The following is a 6,108-nucleotide window of genomic DNA, read 5'->3' as shown; positions in this document are numbered from 1 at the left end:
TCTGCATGTTCTCAGGCTGTAGTTCCTCTCACCATCTGCTGCCTTTCAAGTGGAGATACCAGCACTGGAACCTGGGAATTTCTTCATGAAAAACACATTATTTTCACCAAGCCATGAATGAGAGATGGGGAATCAATGGTCTTGCTAGACTACCACTCCCATCTTAACTGGCCATGTTGACTGGGGCTGATGAGAGCTGGAGCCCACCACCATCTGGAAGGTCACAGGTTCTCACTCCTTCCATGAGCCCTTCCCAGCTCAAAATATGATAAGACTTTTTGAACTGCAGGTCTTTGTATTTTGAATACCCTCCCTACAAATTTACCCCATCACTAGCCCTTATTAGTGCAGGTTCTGAAGGTTCCAAAAAGGTTGGAAAGCCAGTGAAACAATCTAGGCAGAAAACAAATGGTAGATAACGTAAAGGAAATCCCAGTGGCACAGGGAAGCAGCAAGTAGAAATGATGATGGATACAAGAGTGAATGGATGCTTGTGTTACATACATGCCCACTGAAAGTGAGAGATAAAATGAAGTCCATTGGGAATTGGACTGGAAAGAAGGAAGATGTAATATCACAATGCTACCAAAGCCTTCACAATTGGTCTGTGAGTTCCTTTCTTATTTCACACTGGTAGGATATCATAAGCATAGGAGCTTTAAGATTAGGATTGTCAAGAGACACTGCAATATTTATTTTATTTACAAAAAAGCATATGCCATTATTTCATAAATAAATATCAAATAATCAAAAATAATACATAAAACCACACAACACAACAATATAAAAGATTAAGATAAGAAAGCAATTTACTATTGTGGAAATATGTATTTTTAGTTACCTGCTGAGGCATGGGAGAATAGAAGAGTTTTGAGCAGGCATATAAAATACGAAATAGAAGGTACATGACATCTTAATGACTTCCACCAATAAAACCAAGATTTTAGTTTGATATTGTGTGACCAGGCCATGACAGCCCCAGCCCCCAGCCCCCAGGGATCATAAGAAAGGAATAAACACTCTGACGTGCTATGGAATTAAAATTAGGCCACAACTTTATTAAACTTCCGAATGTAGGAAGACCTTGGCTTAGGCTTTGGGCATGTATCCCTCCCAGTGGGCTTTAGACCCAGCCAGTATGGCCAACTATTGCATGCCTGGAGGATGTGGACCATTTGGATCCCTTCCAATTCAGGCCTCATAATGGGACTGATGATCTCCGGCGGGCTAGGGACAAAAGTGAGAGCTGTTTCCTAGTTTTGCTGGATCTCTCTGCGGCTTTTGATACAATCAACCATAACATCCTTCTGGACCGTCTAGAGGAGCTGGAAGCTGGGGGCACTGTTATACAGTGGTTCCGCTCCTTCCTCCTGGGCCATGTCCAGAAAGTGATGGTGGGGGATGAGTGTTCAGACCCTTGGGCCCTCACTTGTGTGGTGCCTCAGGGTTCCGTCCTCTCCCTCATTATTTTTAACATCTACATGAAGCCACTGGGAGAGATCATCAGGGGGATTGGGCTGAGTGTCCACCAATATAAGGATGATACCCAGCTCTACCTATCTTTTAAATCGGAACCAGCGAAGGCAATAAAGTCCTGTGTGAGTGCCTGGAGGCAGTTGGAGGATGGATGGCGGCTAATGGATTGAGGTTGAATCCTGACAAGACAGAAGTACTGTTCTATGCAGCCTACAGTATATTTAAAACACCTTATCCCCCAATGACTCTTGCAAACTCCACAGAGCTACAATTCCTAGCACACTTAAGAAATTAATGTTCCTGGAATTCTTTTCTTTTTTTTTGGGGGGGGGGGGGTTGTGTGCTTTAAATAGTTTTAAATGTATGGTGTTGTATGCAGCCAAAATCAAAACAACTCCCTGGCTTGCCTCTGAGCTGCTTGCTTAGAATAAATTTACAACTCAACAGGCAACAATTTAACACTGCACTTTCACTCTTCAGATTTTCATAGGGAAACTTACTCCTTCTGGTCAGAGTTCTACTATGCCCCAGTTGCTGTAGTTCTATTAGTTTTGCCCCTCAGTAAATGATAGAGGACTTTACAGTTCTGTGAGCACATATTAAAGCTCAAACCAAACCCTTACACTGAACAGAAAGCAGGGAGTAACCTCACAGACCCATCCTCTATGGATCTCTAATCCTCTTTAAAAGCTATCCAAGTTGGTGAATATCATCACATCTTGTACTAATGAATGCTGTAAGTTAATAATAGTGTGTGAAGAGGCACCTCCTTTTGCCTGTCCTGAACCTACTATCCACCATTCTCTCTGAATTATAATAGAATGAGAGAGGGAGGTGAAAATGTTACCAAGTCAACTTTCGCCATGAGATGCATCATTTGCAGAACAGAGCTGAGAGGAAGACAGACTGAAGATGCAATGCTTTGGAAGTTAAATCAACCACAGCTTTATTACAAAGCTATAAAAAAGCTATTATAAACAGTGTGTTACAGGGTAGGTGAGCTTATTTCATTTCCTTTGTGAATCGGCGTCTGTCACTTGATAATAGAAACCCCAAATTCTATCATTTAAATGTCACTCAGTTTTAAATGTTCTGTGACTACTTTAGAGGAATTTTCTACTTTTGACCAGAGTAATGTGGGGTGTGTGAATTGTTCTTACTTCTTCTCTCATTCTAACTCTAAATAAAAACTCAACACTTAAGAGTGTTTATGTCAAAGCTGGCAAGCATTCTGAAAACCTGGGTTGCCTATACGTACATTGGTACCTTGGGTTACATACACTTCAGGTTACAGACTCCGCTAACCCAGAAATAGTACCTTGGGTTAAGAACTTTGCTTCAGGATGAGAACAGAAATCATGCTCCGGCGGCGTGGCGGCAGCAGGAGGCCCCATTAGCTAAAGTGGTGCTTCAGGTTAAGAACATTTTCAGGTTAAGAACGGACCTCCGGAACGAATTAAGTACTTAACCTGAGGTACCACTGTATATGTTTGGTTAGCCACTAGATTTTCAGTCCTTTCCCCTATGGGCTAAAGATTCCTTCCTGATTGGACTCCCAGTCTGATTGGATATACTTTCAATCAGAACTGGGGTCCAATCAGGAAGGACTGGTTAGCTGGGATATCATAAAAGCCCACCTCAAGGAAAAGTGAATTTCACAAGCTCTAAAATTCTTCTTCAGCTATAATTAAAATTAAAACTGGAGATGAATTCCAGGTTTCCACCCACAAGTCCCCACTAGCTGGAATTACCTGGAAAAGCTTTTTTCTGCCCCCCCTCCCCAACATGCTCTCCCCTTCCATTGGCTTATTTTGCAAGTAGAAGGAGCTACAATAGAAAATGGAGAACAGAGAAATGAGAAATATTTCCTCTTTCCATCCCATTTTCTCCCTTATTGTGATGAGTTAGGCAAAGTGCATCAGGGTACAAAGCCCAGGAACTATGGAAGATGCTGTTCTCCTAAGGATTGCTGCAATGTGGGACTCCCACTGCATGATAAAATAAATTCTTACCCCTTGAGTTAATATAAATAGGCTAAGTGCAGGGCAAGATCTCATGAGAATGAATTTCTTACCTAACTTCTGAAGATCCCAATACTTTGCGCCAAGTGAGGATTACCAATTAAGATCCACCCTCTATTGTGTGGGCAGGTAATCCCTCCCCTTACCTGGCCTGGTTTCCCTGGCAATGCTTCCCCCAGGTGGGATTGGACAACTCACTGGGGTAGGCGGGGACCTCCAGGTATCCCACCTGAGGGAAGGCAAAGCCTATGCTGATGGGGCCACTCCAGATCCAGGGCTGCACGCGTCCACGCAAAAGGCGCCCCCCGTTTTAAGTGGGGAGCGGTCATTGCGTCAGAACTGAGTTAGACCATCTATCTCCATCACTGACAACACTGATTCTCCAGCAATGGTTCTCCAGCGATCTGAACAGGGATATTCCCAGCTCTACCAGGAAATGACAAGGATGGGAACATAGGAAACTTCCATATGCTTGGTTCATCTAGCCCAGTATTGTCTACACTGACTGGCAGTGGCATTTCAGGGTTTCAGGCAGGGTTTTCACACAGCCCTACCTGGAGGTGCCAAGGATTGATCTTTGGCAAGCAAAGTGAATACTCTACCACTGAGTTATGGCCCTTTTCCAAACTTTGAAGAACATATCTCCATTTCTAAATGAGCAGAGATGGGAAATGCAACTGATTTGTTTTAGCCGTGACAAATCATTTTGCAGATAATGGGATTTAATCAACATCTTCAGTGGGCCATTCTGAGGACCAGTATAAGTGATGACCAGGCAGTAAAGCTCATCCGAACTATTTCCCTACAGAAAACTATGCTTACTGTGCTCAGGAAAGTTCAGTTTGTTGTCTTTTGTCCAGATGTGGTTCAGCTATGCTTGAGTGAGTCCTGTGAGTCAATGCCTAAATTTCATCTTGTCATAAATATTTGTATCCACCAAAACTGTGGGAGAGAATGAAAGACAAGCAAAAGAAAACAGCAAAATATATCTAAATAGAGTTTTGTGCACTTCAAAGGCACAGCATAGCATCACTGCACATAACTATGAGAACTTTACCCCTCACAGAACTACTTTTCTGAGCACTCTACAGGTCCCATGATTCTTCGGAAAATCTGCTTTAAATGTGTTTTAAAGGTATGGTGTGTACACAGCCCTTATGTTCTTATGACATTGTACCTCATATTTTAGGGAACTCTAATCACTTAGGGTGGTGGGACATGGGTGGCGCTGTGGGTTAAACCACAGAGCCTAGGACTTGCCGATCAGAAGGTCGGCGGTTCGAATCCCCGTGACGGGGTGAGCTCCCGTTGCTCGGTCCCTGCTCCTGCCCACCTAGCAGTTCGAAAGCACGTCAAAGTGCAAGTAGATAAATAGGTACCGCTCCGGTGGGAAGGTAAATGGCGCTTCCGTGCACTGCTCTGGTTCACCAGAAGCGGCTTAGTCATGCTGGTCACATGACCCGGAAGCTGTACGCCGGCTCCCTCGGCCAATAAAGCGAGATGAGCGCCGCAACCCCAGTCGGTCACGACTGGACCTAATGGTCAGGGGTCCCTTTACCTTTTAATCACTCAGGGCAGCAGTTCTTTGTAGAAATGAATATACTCAGTTTCATAGTGATGTGAATGGAATAACTAAGCATGGAAAAAAAAGCTTCCACATTGATTACCAATAAAATTAAGTGAATATTCCATTTTGAGATGAATTTTTAGAGGCCAAAACAAAATGATTTATTTGTATTCATGTCATTTTTTTATGTTATAGCATCATCTGGTGGATATTTCTAGGAACAACTTTTTAACGAAATAAAACTGTTGTGGCTACGAGGGGGAGAAGTGGATGCATAAAAACATAATAGGACTTCTGCTGGATGAGACCACAAGGCATATCAAGTTCAGCATTCTGTTTTCATAGAGGCCAACCAGATGACAACTCAGTCCTTGCAACCAGCACCTGAACTGGAAAGCACCATTTTGGAGGACTGACTGGTATGACTGGCAGTTCCTGGTATGACAAAAAGACTACCAAAAAAACTTTTCTGCCTAAGTCAATGCAGATACAGTGGTAGCTTGGGTTAAGTGCTTAATTCATTCTGGACGTCTGTTCTTAACCTGAAACTGTTCTTAACCTGAAACACCACTTTAGCTAATGGGATCTCCTGCTGCCGCCACACTGCCAGAGCACGATTTCTGTTCTCATCCTGAAGCAAAGTTCTTAACCCAAGATAATATTTCTGGGTTAGCGGAGTCTGTAACCTGAAGCATATTTAACCTGAAGTGTATATAACCCAAGGTACTACGGTATGTTTATTTATTGCTGTACATGTGCAGTTGATGGTCAGCCCCACATTTTCTTTTTGTGCAGTTGTCAACCTGCCAGGTCTCTTGGAAGAGTTTTCTCAGTTATGGTGCATCTCACAAATAAATAGGGCATGTAAAGAAGTAAACTGCAGTTGACCATAAACTACAGTTCAGTTTGTTTTAGTTTTATTTACTACAGTAAGGTAAATAAGATGGGCACTGATTTTGGTAGGATATCATCAAATAAAATGCCATCTGCTGAACTTCCAGTGTTAACAATTTCTGTCAGTACCAATTAAAATCAAAGTAAGCA

This window comes from Podarcis cretensis (genome assembly GCF_951804945.1).
Source record: "Podarcis cretensis genome assembly, chromosome: 10".
Lineage (NCBI taxonomy): Eukaryota > Metazoa > Chordata > Lepidosauria > Squamata > Lacertidae > Podarcis > Podarcis cretensis.
Note: the sequence above shows the minus strand (reverse complement) of the source record.